This window comes from Seriola lalandi, unplaced genomic scaffold (assembly GCF_002814215.2).
Source record: "Seriola lalandi dorsalis isolate HSWRI2012SDOR001 ecotype SW California unplaced genomic scaffold, Sedor1 jcf7180002054372, whole genome shotgun sequence".
Classification (NCBI taxonomy): domain Eukaryota; kingdom Metazoa; phylum Chordata; class Actinopteri; order Carangiformes; family Carangidae; genus Seriola; species Seriola lalandi.
In genome coordinates this window covers 158,867-176,229 of record NW_019524925.1, presented here as the reverse complement: position 1 = coordinate 176,229, position 17,363 = coordinate 158,867, and the positions used below count along the sequence as shown (strand labels likewise).

The window sequence follows — 17,363 nt, the reverse complement described above, 5'->3', positions numbered from 1 at the left end:
AAACTCAAGGTGTTTTGCGAAGCTATGGGCAGCCTCAAGTTTTCCCGCAAACCGAAAGCGGCGGTGATGTGGAGTGACTCCTCTCGCTGCCTGTGCTGCTCTTTGGCTGCGCTGTGTAGAGCAGCTGCAGCAGAGCAGCAGCAGAGAGGACGCACTGAGCTCAAGTTGTTAACTACACCAACACGGACCATGAGAGGACTTTACTCGTGTTTCTGGATCCACATCTTTCAGAGATTTTATTTTTTATTTTTTAGAATAATTTCTTCCGTGTCATCCCTCAGGCCGCTTCTTTATTAGCATTTATTTACACGCCGTGCACGACAATGAACTTTATTTAGGACACATCGCTCCTGCAGGTAAGCTTTAAAGCTGTTATTGGTGACACTGTCATGTTTTAGTCACTTTTTGTATACATACAGTTGTTCACTAATAACCTGTCACAGGGAAAGTGTGAGTTTATAATCACATCACCTAAATCAGAGGCTATTTTAAATCTATATTTATATTAACATTAATATTATTTCTTCTTAACTGTCATATTAGTAGCTTTACTGCTGAAATTGATTATAGGACTAAAATAACATTGCTTTTTGTAAAGACCATTGCCCCATTTACATCAGTTGGATAAATCCTTGTGGTGTGTACTTGCCTTAAATAACCTTAAAAATCCAGCTGCTTCAAATTTGTGTCAAATGGGCAAAAATTAAAACTAGTGCAAGTCAAGAAAAATAAAAATGAATGGTATTTATGAAGAAGAATTACAGTAGTAATATTTCATGACCCTATACTCATGTGGCAGATACTTTGACGGTTCTAATTCGTCCACTGGGATTTATTTACATTGTCACTGTTGTTGCTGTGTTTGAGGCTTCAGTCTGAGGCTGGCTTGCCTCAAAAAGTTTGTCTTTTAACAAATTTTTATGAAACTGTTTGCTGTCTTGACATGCAGTCACTGTGGGTCTGTGGTTTCTTGTCAGTCTCTTCACTTTATTGTGCAGCTCTCAGGTCCCAGAGCTCTGCTGGTTTTTATTCCAGCCATCAAATCAGGACGTAGTCAACCTTGGCCGACGGGTGAATGCAATTAACTATATTCAAGTAGCTGGTATAGGACAGAAAAACAGTGAGCTGCTACTAAAAACTACAGGGAGCCACTTTAGCTGCTGATGGCGGAAGACCGATGGTGTGGTGTCAGTTTTCTATCCAGAAGTCTGGAGTCTACAGTGATCAAAAGGTTTTGATGTTAATTAGATGGATCAGGATGATCAATGTTGCTGTTGTAGTATTTCTATTGATTCCCCTAAGGCATCACAGCAGCCAGACTTTACACAGGGACTAACACGTTGTCAGCACTAGATGGCGATGTTGAGCAAGGCCTGTTCTGCAAGACTGTGTTGCTGTTTTCTCATATATAAAAGTACAGTGTGGAGGTTTCAAGGCATGTCTCTTTGAAGATAGTATTAAGTAGTTCAGTTATTGAATATGAAGAACATTTACTTTCAATGACCTGAGCATGCAAAGCTCAAAGCCGTTGGCAGTGCAAAACGGTAGAGAGCTGACGACTTCTTTAGAGAAGTGCCATTCAATTTCTGTATTGTGTTCTTTCCTCAAGTAGCTCCATTTACTGTGCTGCTGTAGTCAGAGGGTGTGCTGTGCAATATGTCTCAGAGACGCTTGTCACAAACGTGCCCCTCGCAATAATAGTAATGCAGCCTTTGATGACTCCTGAGCTTTTACTTTAATTAAATGTGTTTTACTTTTTAAGATGATGCTGAGTGGGTGGCTGATGTGGTGGTGGTGTTGGGTCAACAGTTCAGTTGAAGAATCATTTCAGGGCCTTAAGTTGCCAGGAGTGTGTGCAGCGGAAAGATGAGACAAAAAGGTTGAAAGAAATGCAAAGTATAAAAAGCTGCATTCATCTATAAAAAAAAAAACCACACAAAGTAAATGAGACTGATGGCAGGTGGCTGCAGCTTCTCTGAGTAACAGGCCTGAGACTCGGTATCACAGGAGCACATGCTTGTACTGTAAGAGATGAAGCAGAGTGCATTTTTGATACAGTATGTAAATGTTCCCCTTTTTCTTCCATGTCAGTGTAGTTTTGTTTCAGTGGAAAACAGTTATAGGATTTTAATAATCAATGGTCAAAAATGCTGAATTATGAAGTGGAAAAATGCACATTTGAAAGACTTTTAGCCACATTTTACACTTGTTTTAAGTGAGTTGGCGCCATCATTTGACCCTCTTGAACTTTTGTCCGCTACATTGCCACATTTAAGGTGCTTAATGTCAGTGCTGCAAACTTCATATCATGATTCATATCAAAATGAATACTGAAATATGAAAATTAAAATGGTCAGCCATTTTTTTGAAAGAATTTCAAGTATAATCTAATTATGGTTTGGACCCTCTTCATTATTTTAGCTAATTATTTGCAGCTGCAGTAACAGGAGTCATTAATTCAGAATTTGCTCTCGAGCCAGTATGAAAACAACACTTCGATTGCTCTGTGGGCCACATCTTAATAATTGTTCCCTCTGCACTCCTGCACTTGTGATTTAGCCTTTTAACGGTAAACATAATTCCAATCACTGTTTAAAGAATAACAGGCTGTTGAGGGCAGAGTATTGAAGTGTGTCGCCAGCAGAAAATAGTTCCTCCAGGCTAGCTGCCACCCCATGCATACAAACCAAGCAGTCCACAACACAAAGCCATTAAACACCTGATTTGGTAGAGAATACAGGAGGAATATTGGAGCAAGCGGTGCTCTGCCCCTCTAGGCTTTTGTCGGGCACACGGGAGGCATTTCTGTCCATGAAATTCAATGATGTATGTGCAGAGGGTTGGAAGTACTGTTTATCAGTCTACCAACACATTAAACTGGACTTTTCCATTTCCATTCCTATTTCACTCCAAAATGCTTTTCATATTCATGCTCATTTTGGAGAAAAAAATAAGGCCGCCTAGAGCACGTCGGGCAATATTTGCAAAAGATAAACGATTCTGGGCACAAGAAAATGTTCTATTTCATACCCAAATGTGTTGTGAGGATTCAAAACTAAGCTGTATTGTGCTTTATGTTGATGCCATCAGTCAGTATAAGAGAGTGGCTCTCTTGTTTTTTATTTTTTATTTGATCATATCTTGAAAGGAAAATCTACATTCAGATACTGGGATTTTGCGGTTGTTTACTTTTTATTATAAGATAATTCATGCAAAAAAAACCCTTTATGAGCCAAACTATTATTGCATATTTAGCAGATAACAGAGTAAAGATTTGAGATAATACTGCGGAACATCGACCTCATCTAACAGCTGATGGTGGAAAGATTGCGCTGGATGAAAGTCTGAATTGGTCTGTCCATCTCAGTCTGGATGGACCATGATCTTCAGTGGCAGCAGCAGCAGCAGCCGCTGTGTTTCCAGTCTGCTGAACTCTTTCAACTGGGAATCATCCATGTTTCAGTCAGATCAATACATGTAATCAGTGTTGATAAATGGGAGAACGAACGCTGGCTGTTGTTTCTCAAGGACGTGTTATATTGGAGTTCCCACTGCCTGCAGCAGGCTGCCTTTGCACAGCAACTTTTGCCTGAACCTCTTACGCCTCATTATCTCATATAAGATGGGGAAAAAAACTAAAAGCAAGTGGCTTCCTGGTGTAGGGTGGGGTCATAATGTGTTTTAATCTTTGGGAGTTTCTTGTTCTGAAAGGTGTTTCTTGGATTCTGCTTTTTTTTTTTTCTCCCTCATCTGTTTGTGTTTTTATGACATCAGAAGTGGAGATGAAAATCAAGTGCCTTACTTATGGTATAACTGGCTGAGGAGTTAGTTATTATGTGTGTGTGTGTGTGTGTGTGTGTGTGAGAGTGTGTGAGGAGGGGTGTGTTATGAATTATGGAGAGACTTTGTCAAGAAGTTTGAACCCTGTTCTCTCATGCTCTGGATGAGGCAATGGCAAAACATCAGTCATGAAATTCAAATAGCTCATAAGGTGGAGGTAAAAGGGAGAGACCATTAAGGCCAGCAACCCATCAGCTCTCGGCATCTTATTCATCCTGCAACAAAGGCGGAGTGGAGGAGGAAAAAAAAAACAGGAAGAAAAGCAACATGAAAGACTTTTAAGTGGTTCTGCCTGGTGGGTACTTTGGAGTGGACAGGAGGGATGGTGATGGAGCTGACCATTACAAAACATGAATGCTCTCCTCAGGGCAAATGGATGAGTAACACATAAACCAGACAGGGGCTTCAGCATGTGGTTGCTGCACAGAGCGATGGAGCGGTAGTTACAGCGTTGATGTTGGAGCGTTGCACGAGGGGACGACCACTAAGGTTTCGGGGGGTTGTTTTCTGGCAGGTTGATGAATGTATTTTTTGTGTTTGCTTTGGGGGGCGGGAGGTTTGTACATTGAAATCTCTTCAGTTAGAGTTGCTTTTGTTTCCCGGTTAGTTTGTGGTGAGAGCTACAGTATCTAGATTTCATATTGTGGCCTGACACAGTAATAAAAAGGACAATTAGTTGATTAATTGATAAGTCAGGCGAGTTTCATAATTGATCCATTATCATTTTTAAAGCAAAATGCAAGAAAAAAAAGGTGCTGGTTCTCAAACGTGAATGCTTGCTGGTTTTCTTAGTACTCTGTGATGACACACTGAACATCTGCTTTAGAAAATTGCTGAAGGCCATTTTTCAACAATTTCTGACTTTTCATAAACCAAACAATTAATCAAGAAAATCATTGACAGATGAATCAATGAGATTACAGCACTGGACAGAACATGAATCCCTTCTGCACTTGTCTGGGCAAATACACTGTTTGGCTGTGACTGTCCTCACCAACCATCATTGGTTGAGTGTAAGGCTACAAACTATTTTTTTTCTTTTTATTATTACTTTTTTTTTTACTGTTACTTATTACTTTATCAAATAATTGTTAAACTATGTAGCCGAGTAAATGCTTTGTTTGTACGACCAACAACCACAAACCCAAAGGTCTTCAGTTTCCATCATATAAAACAAACAGCAGCTAATCCTCACAATTAAGATGTAGCTAAGGTCGGAGGTGATGGATGGGCTGACTTTTCTCTGCATCCTGTTTTGGGCTCAAACAAATTATTGTTTTGTAGGGTGATTATTTTCCTCAATGAATCGATTAATCGTTCTTTTTATAAAATTTTGGAAAATAGTGAAAATACCTGCTGACGTCCGCACTTGTCTTTTGTCCAATCAACAGTTTGCATCTCAAACATATTCAGTTTACAGTTTATGTACGACAAAGACAAGCATGAAATCCTTACAGTGGAGAAGATGTGACTGGCGAACCTTTGGCATTTTTGTGTAAAAGTTGATGATTAAAAAGGATTAATAGTTAATACTAGTTAATTTTCTGTTGATAGACTAATCAACTAATTGTTGCAGCTGTAATCCAGCAGTGTTAAAGGTAACAATTCAGATGGCAGGACAGAAAACAAGACAGTGATGACACAGTTTTCTAATGGTCATAAGAACGACTGACAGATGGTGTCATCCTGTTTCTGTTTAGTTTCGAGGACTGTGATCTTTAAACTGGACGAACGCATCATCTGTCCTAGAAAACATCCACCAAAATCAATATTTGAATACATCAGAGGTTGAAAATGGGTCACAATGTTGCAGATGAATGTTTCACCCAAATTGCACCGAATCATCTTACCTGTAGTGGTTTCAGGTTGTTTCTTTGGTAGAAAGTAGTAACATTGAAACATGTTTAGAGTGAGGTCTGTTATCCACCGTAGCAAGGACACTTATTCTGGAGAGGGATTGTGGTCTCTTTATTCTTTTAAATGTGATTTATTTTCTATTGCTGTGAGTATTCACCTGCTTTGTGTTTTGGTGGAGGCAGAAATCTCAGAGATACTGTAGGTCATAAAAAACATAATTATTTCCATGGATAGATACACCTGGACACAAAGTTAGAAAAAAAACTTTTTTTTTTTTTTTTTTAATTTGTGTGAATTGAGCCTTTATTAATCTACTGTGCCCAGTTTTTATAGTTGGTAATAGTTTGTTGAGGTTTGGAGAGGGAGTGGGACGTATCAGGATGTAAACATCCGCACAGTGATCTGGTGTCTGACCAAGCTGAATTGAATCCTGGCTGAATTTTTTTCTGGACTTGGAGCTTAAATCAATAATGTTATTTATAAGTGATATATCATGACATTAATCTGTGTGATGGAGCGTCGTGAAACTGCCTCAAGCCTCTGTAGAGACACGTTAAAGGTTTGTTACTTCATCCCTGTTCACTTGACAGTGTCGTTTGTCGTCTGAGTTTCACTATTTTACTTTGAGCTCAAACAGTCAAATAATCAATTATTATTGGCAGGAAATTAATTGCCAATTATTTTGATAATCAAATAATAATTTAATTATTTTTTAAAGCAAAATTACCAAAGCAACTGACTGACTAACCAAATATTCAGTTGACATTGATAATAAACTAGAGCTGCAATGAATAGTTGATCAGTATGTCAATCGACAGAAAAAATAATAATAAATGATCAACTTTTGATCATTGATAGTTAATCGATTTGATTAAAATATGTAAAAATTCTCTTTTAGAGATGAATGTGAATATTTTCTTGTTTATCTTTGGGTTGTTTATTTGACAAAATGAAATTGTAACATGCATTTTCTTTACTGTTTTCTGACATTTCATAGACCAAACGAATAATTGATTAATTGTAAAAAATAATCAGAAGGTAAATTGATAATGAAAATAGTTGTAAATTGCAGTTCTAATTTCACTAAATAATATGCTCATGTTCATGTCACCTGGTCAGCTGGTCGAGACTTTAGTGTTTCTCTGTTGTAGTTTGTGGTGAAAATACAGCTTTAAGTCAGTTTGAAAAAACTCAGGTGTCAGTGAAAAATTAAAAAAAAAATCAACTTAAGCAGGAAGGAAATAGAGGTTTTTCTACATAGTTGAAATCTTGCTGTTTTTGCCTCAGTCACCAATTAAGTGTAGTTTCACCACTGTGTGTGTCTTTGTCTTTACTGGTTGTTTCTAGCAGGTTTGTTGGCATGATGTGGACTATAATAAGATGTGGACTGTAATAAGATGTGGACTATAATAAGATGTGGACTATAATAAGATGTGGACTGTAATAAGATGTGGATTGTACAGTAGCATGACAAAGATTGTAACGCTGTGTCAGGCTGAAAAAGGTTTTATAGACATGCAGCCACATGTGATATATTCCTCAGTTTCACTAAAGACAACCCAACATTATGCTCCAGTATTTTGATGACATTTAATTGAAAGGTTATGTCAATTTATGTATCATCCCTGAAACATTAAATAAAAAAATTCCTACATGTACTTCTACTGCAGTTTGAAACCTGTAGAAACTTGGGACTCGTCAGGGTCCCTGGACTATAAATCAAGTTGCATATCTGAGCACGACAGTGAAGTAATCATAGTAACCAAAAAAGCCTGAAATGATGGCAGCTGGGAATTTGTGTGAGAGTTTTGTGGCATTTCCCACTGCTTTCATTAAACACCAGAGCCTGGAGACGAACAATCCCAATCATTATGTTCCTTGTAATAAGTAATGACCTTGCCGGCTCCGGGAGACGAGTGGAACCAAATTATAGCAGAGATCACTGCTGTACGACAGACACTGGAAACTCACTGCTACAGACTGAGGGAAGAATTAAATTCTGCTTCTGCATTTATTTTGACTGTGCCCCATTCATGTAGAGAGCAGCTGTCAGTGAAAGAAAACACGAGTGAGATTAGAGAAGTGCCGCCTGTCTGAACAGCCTCTCCGTCCTGGTGTTCAGCTACTTTTCCTCTGGATTGGGTCTTCAGACGTAGTCGTCGACTTCGAGCTAACCAGCTTTGACGGCCTCCCTCATAGAAGACCCCGAGAGCTGGAAGCATTATAGTGGATTATACTAAGTCCAGCAGAGCACAGCAAGACTTGCTCATTGTAAAGCGATCCTGCGTCTTTTCTGTCACTCAACAGCCTGTAGAGTCTCTGTGGGGTTAGTTACTGTCCACACTGTGACAGCTGCTAAACAAACAGAGCCAGTTACTGTGATTTGGCATTGTGTTCTGCTTATGAAGGTTTTTAGAAAGCTGAATAAACTGAATCAAAATTTGATGCTGCCCCCAAAGTCTCTCTCACACACACATACTCCCCAAGCCAATATTCAACCTGGCCCAGGTTTGGTGTGTGTCAGTTAGTTTGTGATGATTTGATTAAACACACATTAAACACAAATCTCCACCACGTAAGCATAATATGAACTAAAATATTAGATTTTTATAGATAACAGTATCTCTAGGAATTCTGTACAATTTGAACGTGTTGATCATAATGTGTTGTTGAATATTCACCATTTACATCCAGTGCCATGTTGGTACCAATGTAACTGTGGTGTCCTTTATGTAATGAGAAAGAAAGTCAGGGTAATGAAGTCCTAATCTTATCCTAGCCTCAGCCAAGTTGCCTCACACAGATACTAGCGTGAATTTTAAAACTTTGGTAGTGGACAGAAAAAACCTCAAGAAATTAACTTAATTTCTTAAGTTTAGACTTTGAATTAAACCAAAGTTATTTTAAGTCAGAGTAATATCTTGTTTTACATGATCACAGCTCAGAAGTTTTACTTTTGGTAATTAACTCAGATCTGTGTTCTGCACAGACTTTGAATTTTCAGTTTATAAATCAGCATAGATCCTTTTTTTTTTACAGTCTGATAATTAGAGACCACTTTTGCTGTACTGTTAGCAATCCCACTGTTCCTCAGTGTGATCATTATGATTCAGTAAAAGACATTTAACAGACCCAATCATGTAACTTTTTCATATTAGAAAAAAAGGATTTCTAGGGAACTATAACCCTGCAATGCATGATGGGAAGTATCATAATAGTAGTCTAGTAATATGCAAATAACTTAACAATGTTTCTAAATAACTTAAATCGACAAGTAAATGATCCATCAGATATTTTGTCAACTGAGCTCACACTTATCTAATTACAGTTAATAATAATATAAAAGCAAATATAATACAATATGATATAATAATAATAATAATAATTATGAACTTTTACAGATAAACAAAGGATAAAGTAAACATGGAGTGACCATTGGTTTCCTGCCTTCCCCAACTAAAGAAGATAAGTCAGCAGAACTGGCTCTTAATGAATCACTAGGTTATCAGGACTTCCTCACTTTCCCTGAATTAATAAGTCGACTGTTATTGACTCGTTATTTATGCAGTTTTTACAGTGCATATCAACACTGAATAAATTCTGGAGCCACCTGGACTGACAGTCAGAATGTTGTTGCAGCCCTGAATGCAGACTGCTTGAAATTTTGTTTTTTATTTGTGTTTCATTTAATACATATTACCAAAAAAATGTACAATTGATCCACTATCACAGACAACCTGAGGCTTTCAGGGGCCCTGAGCGTCTGTGGCCTGGGGCGGTTGCCTACTATACCCAATTGATAATCCAGCCTTGGGTGCGGTCAGTCAGGATAATTAGTGCCTTACACATGAAGACCTACAGCGTGTTTTTGGGCCAGAGAACACGTGAAAACTCCTTTAACATTAATTTAAACCTTCAGTTAGTTTTTATTAACCATTTCTCAACAGAATCATTTACCATCATGGATTTCCTCCCTAAACCTAAAGACGCTGCTGCACCTCATTTCAGCTGAGACTCTGCTGAAGCATTTTTATATGAGCTAAGACACTAAAGATGACCTTCAGTCTGCTAATGAAGGAAAGTGCTGATTGCTGTGTGCTGCTGCGCATTGGAAACACCTTCATGTGCTCTGATGTGAATTCTAAAGCGAGTATCTGAGGGAACTTTGGAGATAAATTTGCTTTCTTTTGCTTTAATGTTAGCAGCAGGGCTGCAACAACATACTAATTATGACTGACAATCCTCAGAGGTTTTAAATGCTGGTGGATTTGGAAACGTAGATGTGCATGCATTTAATAAGGAGACGGGTGATAAAGCCCTGATAGCATTAAAGGGTTTGCTCAGATTTAGTTAAGGATTAACTTTTTCCCCTGATGTTAAGTAGTAATTTGTGCAATTGGCTTATTTGGCTTTTGAAAAATAAATTTTCATAAACACAATGCATTTGTTTTACTCCTCAACAAAAGCAATCATAGCATCTTGGGAGTGTTTAATGTAATGTGTTTAATGTGTTTAATCAGCTAAAATCTAAAATCTAATCTAAAAACGTAATACAAATCACAATTTTACCAAATCTATATACATGTAACGAGTAAAGCATCGTAAATTACTTCACTCCAAAGTTCAGTCTGCATTTACTCATGGTAATCTTGGTTGTAGTTGTGTCTCTGATAAAAGACAGCTACAAGATTTTCCACATGACCTCAGGGCTTCATACAACTCACTGTATTGCTCTGGCAACATGCAAGCTACTGTGTGGAGTTAGTTTAGCACTAATAGAGAATCAATCATTGTGAGAAATAACATCTGCTTTCTGCTTCAAAACAACGTCAATATTTCACTTTGTGTAGCTAATTGAGGTCGAGAAGGACAAGGACATTTTAGTGAAGCAAACCATGTTTTACATCTTTGCTCAAAAGCTACAACTATAACAGTATGTGTAACAAATACCGTATCACTGCTTATTCACAACTAACATAGAACAAGACTACAGCCTGAGTAGTGACTTTGTGAGGCTGTGAGGTTTTTAATACCAACATGCTAACATGCTCCAGTAACAATGCTAACATGTAGCAGCTATAATGTCTACAATGTTCACCATAGTAGTGTGTTAGCATGCTAAAATTTGCTACTTAGCTCTAAAGTACGGCTGAAACTGATGAAAATATCATTAGTTTTCCAGGTATTTGGCCAAAAACCAAAGTATTGGACACATATATTATATTATATTTTGAAGAGTCATTAGGGTTCATCATCTGGGAACCATGAATATCTGTACCAAAGTTTGTGCCAATCCGTCGAATAGATGTTGAAATGGTTCACCATTTAATTAAAAATCTTGACCTGCTGGTTACACTGGATGAAAAGTCAGGATCAATAATCAGTGGGATTCATTCTCTGGTTCATGGCAATCTGTCCAATGTTTGTCAAGAGGTTTTACTTTGGATGAAAGAGAGGAACCCACTGACCCAACATTTCCATTTCCAGAGCCAGGCTGACGGCTTCACTAAAACCTGTTACTGAGCTCCACAGAAGTCCACCAATCACATGTCCTGCACTAAATCTTGTTCACCATTCCAGTTTGATTCAGATTTTCTTCCACACTGTTTCAAAATACAAGAATCTTTTCGTTCAGGAAAAAGTTGTTTGGAATTTTTATGCTTAGAAAATCCTGCAAAAATCTGCAGATTTCTCCTGTGAGGTCTTTCACTATGACAACATGGATCAGCCAACACAACACAGCAGCTGACAATTCACCGTCCTCTCAACCTCTGCATGAATGGTCCAGTTCATACAGAGGGATGAGCTTCCCTTTTGTTGCCAAACTTCTAAACTCAAGTAAAAAAGAAAACAGAAGTTTACAATTTCACAATTTCAGTATTCTGTAGCTTTAATAGATTTAATAGATTCAATGTTCATTCTTTAATCAGTGCAGTGTTTATGTGCTTTGAGACCTGGAGAAAAATGAAACATTAATTGTTTGTTCACTCTATTTCTACTATTATGTGAAAAATTCAGTTGTTTTGACCTTAATACATGCACCTTTTGAACTCTTTTTAAAATCATTAGATAGTTGGCCAAATCTTTAATTTGACAATGGCTTCAACAGCCTCAGGCTGTGAGGATAAAATGGATAAACGATAAATTTCTCATAATTCTCACTACAAAAGGATGGTGTCACTAAAACATGAGGCTGAAGTTCTTGTTTAAAACAAACAATGGCCCAGCGTTGTTTTGTTTTTTTCCAATATTACCAAAAATTTAAGACAAGCCCTGCAGTGTCACATTGTTTTTAGACACTTTTGACCATCTGAATACCTTGTACTTTGGCAGCAGATTCAGTATATTTGAAATTGAGATAAAATTGAAAAGTCTGCAGCTGCCCTGAAAGAACATTTGGTGGTATAGGCATTATTATGCAGTGAGTGCATTTCCATTAAAGACATCCCACAATCTGGCTGAGCTAAACCCAACTCTTGCCTGTCCGTTACAGAACGTACATGCAAACACGCACACAAAATAACTGAAGCGTTTCTCTTTAACCCCAGCGGCCTCCCTTCATTTCTGTGACGATCAATTATTAGCCAGTTTATCTAAATGACAAGTGGACTGTCCTCTGCGGGGCTGTGTGTGACTTTTTACAAATAGTGCTGATATGTCTTATGTCTGCCAGCTCGCCCAGGGGAGTATCCCCACCAACCCGCAGCCTCCTGGCTTAACTCCTCTTACTGTCTGTCAATAGGCACACAAGAGCAGACCGCCTTCACCTGAGGAAGTGAACTTTATAGCACAGCTCTCGGCGGGTGGTGTGCAGACAGAGCTGCCAGGTGTTATAACCTCAATAATGTGGAAGTTACACGTTTTCACTCAGGTGCAGTGCTTCCACGACTTAAAGCCGCATTCATCAATGTTTTTAGATTGATAATGTATGTGTGTTAAAGGGGTCGCTGATAGTGACAAACCAAACTCTGCAGTTTTAGCCTCTTTCAGCTCATTGTTTTGGTTTAATGGCTGACCATGCTACTGCTCACATCAACCTGTTCTCCCTCTGCAGCCGGCAGAGCTGGAGGAGACCAAACCAGAGACAAAAGCAGAGTGAATATTGGACATCATTTGTCACATCTGTAATACCCTTTTTCGTATAAGTGGGTTTTTAAATGTGGGTAAATCCGCTAATAAAAGCCAATTGACTCTGTTTCCGCTGCGAGTCAAGTCTTTCTGTTCGGACTGAGGACACGCTTAATTGCAAGGAGCAGAGTACAACATAGACGCAGGTTGGGAAAAGTGAGTTTCTAGCCGCCATGCAAACTGGTAAAACGGATCTGTCATGTCTCAAATCTCTGGGTTGTTCCTGTATGTAAGTGCCTGAGCCTCTGTGAGAGATGCTTCGATCAGTGTATGTGTGTTTTAAAAACTAATTATGGGGCTGTGTCACTCTTTCATCCCCGTCTTTCTGATTTAACAGCACCACGCTGGACAGGTGACAGGTGTGTTTACAGTGTTTGTACTCTGAAAGACGTAAAAAGCAAGAAAATGGGGCGAAATATAAAGAGTCATTTGACTGGGGTGTGAATGCAGATTGTTCACTTTTCCATTGCCAACAAAAGCCCGATGTTAGCAGGTCTTAGCAGGTTTTTTTACCAGTGGAAAAGGGGCTTGTTATTGATGGATCTAACAACTGTTTGCATTCGCTGTATCAACTTTAGGAGATGATGATATGTTAATGTCGTGTTAATGATGAGCTTGTAGGTCGTTTGTGCAGAAGGTTATTATGACCCATAGTTACATTTTTTTGTGGTTAGAAGAGATCTAGTGACCATAGTTATTATGACAGGAGCAAAGCGAAAAGTGAGGTTATGTAGTATAAAGAGCAATAAAGTCCACATCAGGAGGAGGTTGTGGTGGATGGATGGGTCAATAAAACACAGGAATATGACACAGGAAAGTGGTGTTCAATCCCAGTTGCAAAGCTGTGATTGGTAGAGCGTTTCTCCAGTAGGTGGAAACAGTTGTTAATCACAACACCAGACCTGTTTGAATCACTGACAAGATGTGGGCAGCGATTCAGAGGCAACTATAACTTCAGCTATAAGACTCCAGGACATTAAAAGTGTTGTCTGATCTGTGAGGATGTGGTTTTATGTTTGGGGTCATTTTCTTGCAGCAAAATGAATCTCCTCCCAATTGGCAGCCTTGCTGTGGACTGCAGTAGGTTCTCCTCCAGGATTTCTCTGTATTTTACAGCATTAGATGTTACCCTCTTAACCCGGTTACCTCCCCAAGCCTTCCAGGGGTATTTGCAGAGATGCTGCCACCTTCCCCAAAACTTTATGTTCAAGATTCAATGTGCACCAAACAGCATTAGGTGTGATGTCAGAAAAGCTCAATTATAGAACTTTTTTCCACTTTGTCTCCAACATACCTTCAGGTAAAAACTAGCCCAAATGTAATTTGAGTTTTTGAACGGTGGCTTTCTCCTTTCCATTTTTCCATGAAGGCAAATTTACAGCTTTGACATATTCTTTACATCTTTATGGATGACCTTACTGGACTCTGAAGGATCATTTGTGACCAGGGAACTTTTTTTGTCAAGTGCCAATTCACAACATAATTATCTCAAGGGTCTTTCTAAATAGAGCAGGTCTAGACTTTCTCTTTAGAAAGAGAGAGAGAGAGAGAAAAAGAACAAGAACGTACAATGATAGCAATATTAATAATATTGATAGTAACGGCAGTAACAGCAATAGTAATTTTATGGCAACTATGGTGCTCCTACTGATAAAAATAGTAATGACAGCTAATAAAATTAATAATTATCATTAGTAATTACAGTAAATTTAAGCAGCAAGTGTTAAACAGGATCATGGGGGCAGTAGGTGGTTTGCAGTTGCAGAGCTAGACTCTACAGCTGCAGCTGACTGAGGCCCCCCTGCCGGTGGTAAGATGGCAACAGGTACAAAGCCTAAGTTTGTAAAAGAATAAGAAGCTAACTGAAAGTTAAGGCATAAAAATACATTTTAAGTTCTTTTGTGATGTGTTGTTATTTCTTAACAGGAAATGAACAAACCAGGTCTGAAATCACTTATTGAACAGGTGGTATTCAGTTCACTATGTGACTTCAGAAAACAATTGAATGTGCTAGTGATGATTTAAATGTCACAGTATATGAGGCCTACAATAAAAGACATGTACTGTGTTAGTGCTAAAATGTCATTGAGCAAATGCAGTGCAGAAGCTCAGCTCTGTTCTGCTGCTGCTGATAATCATAGATAAATTACCACACTAACATCTTTTTAAATCAGATTTTCTTCATTTGAGCCAGTGTGTTCACACTCATAAAGTTGGCAAAAATTATTATTTTGTCGCAATGAATTTTGCCTGTGAAGGACGGATTAATTTAAAAGGTTTCGTCCTTTAACAATAAAAGAAGATACCTCAACCTCTAAAACTGAGCTGGTTACAGTTTCACTCTTTCAAAGTTAGAAGAGTCGACTCCTAATGATCCTGTTTGTGTAGTTTGTGACACAACAGACCCGCCCCCTCCAGCTGAGGTAGCACAAGTTTTACCTCTATTATATTATCATAATATAATGACTAATAACTTAATAACTTTTGTCATGATTTGCCGCTATATAAAAAAAAATGTACTTGACTTGAATTATACCATCACAGTGAGGAAAGAAATGTTCTTTTCTGAACACTAGATCAGTGGTTCCCAACCTATGGGCCAGGGCCCACTGGTGGGCTGCACAGGTATTGCAAGTGGGCCGACAAATCATTTGCAAATATTTTTTCTCTGTGATAAGCCAATGATAGGAACTTTTACGTTGTCGTGGGTCGGACCACTTTGCTGTGGGACCACATCATCTACTTGTTTGTTATCTCAGTCTGCGTGCTAAAAGAACACATCCATGGCAACAATTGGAGTATCAAAATGGGTAGCTGGTTAGCAACAGGAAGGATTAAATGGAAAGGGACAGATTGTGACTTGACAAGTGGCCTTGTGAAACCTGAAAAAACAAAAATACTAATCATAAAACCTGTTGTTTTAAAAGTACCAGTCCACTGCAAACAAGCTTTGTTTTTTCATGGTCAAATGCACAGCTGAGGTGTTTGAAGCAGAAACTGACAGGAAATTTGCTGTGTTCAAGAATATAAGGAAAGTCAAAATTTCAAAGCTGCATAATTCTCGACAATTGGTAAATATGACTTATATGAGAATATTTTGTCCTGCAATCCTTAGAAATACTTTCTAAATAGAATAGATTGCTTGCATTTCTCATATTCATGCAGATAGAACAAACATAATAGCTGCTACCGGTGAAATACATAGTTCTTTTTTTCCTTTGTTGTTTTTTTTGTCTGCTTGTTTTTTTGTATATGTCCAACTGCCTGGAATGTTGCATTGAAAATTCACGTCTTCTTTTATTAAAGGCGCCTTTAAACAAATGTTTTCCTGTGCAGTAAAGTCTGCAGCCATGTCAGCATTTTTGTGAGTCTGCACAGAAATGCGTTTAGCAAAATTGCAACAAGCTCTAAATGACAACTTAGCAGGTATAATGTTCACCATGTTCACCATCATGATTTAGCCTGTTACCATGCTGATAGCTGATATGTAGCACTAAACACAAGAACAGCTGAGGATCATGGAAATTTCTGTATTTTTGCAGGCATAAAGTTTTGGTTGTCACACCACCGTCTGAGAGCCATAAAAGTCTGCACAAACGTTTGTGGAAATCCATCTTTTAATGGCAGTAGTTGCTGAGATATTTCAGTACTGGTAAGACCTTCCTTCAGTTGCATTTGTACTGAGAGTGTGAGCTACATAGCTAATAGCAGACACCCCCCTGACCTCTATCAGACTCCTATTATAAACATTTCTGCAGCTGCAGGGATTTCCTGTGAAGTTTTTCTGGTGTTGTTCGCCTCATTTAAAGTAAAATTTTACACTTTTTCTGTTTTATTTGAAGTGTTGATCCATAAGATTGGCTGACTGTTTTCTGAGTGAATCTAAACAGTGCAGATTTCATGTAACAGAGAAACAAAGAACCCAAATCCTGCAAGATTGGATGGTGGGTCCAGGTGGGTGGGGCTTGGGGCGTGGCTGACGAAGGTGACTGCTTTGTTGTGACATCACAAAGTTACAGAAGTCCTGACGGCTCATTTTAACTCTCAGTTTCTGAATACAGGCTGTGTGCATTTCTCTTTGGACTGAGCGCGTTGACCTGCTTTATAGTCATGGATGTCTACCTTTAAGCCTGAACTTTAAATATTTAGTTTTCACAGTCTGTGGTGTTATATTTACATACAAATTGACATACACGCTTTTCAGTGTCATCTCCTTTAACCTTATGGATAAATGTAATTGTTCTTCCTCACAGTGACTGCATATCTTTGAGCATTTCACTTAGTTTTATGCTAAATTTTATTCCCTTGTCTCTTTCACACACATTAGATTTATGTCTTCCTCCTCTCCCATTGCACAGATTGTGACACGATATAAAACACACTTGTTATATGTTGACTCAGCCTGGGGAAAACTCAGTTTGATGCAACATTTCTTCCAGCGAATGCAAATACTGCAGAAGTGTTGTCATGTAAGAGATGCACAGTAATAATCACGTTCATGGTTTTAATATGATTAATTGTGCAGCCCTACATGTGAT

General features: G+C 38.4%; 1 protein-coding gene across 1 annotated transcript in view; it reads left to right on the top strand.

The window, feature by feature from the left end:
- Positions 1-160: 160 nt before the first annotated feature.
- LOC111656885 (multiple epidermal growth factor-like domains protein 11) overlaps positions 161-17,363 on the top strand; it is a 131,677-nt gene continuing 114,474 nt past the window's right edge. The window contains exon 1 of the mRNA XM_087174690.1: positions 161-356. The gene's annotated coding sequence lies outside the window, so the exon portion shown is untranslated. The remainder of the gene's footprint in view (positions 357-17,363) is intronic.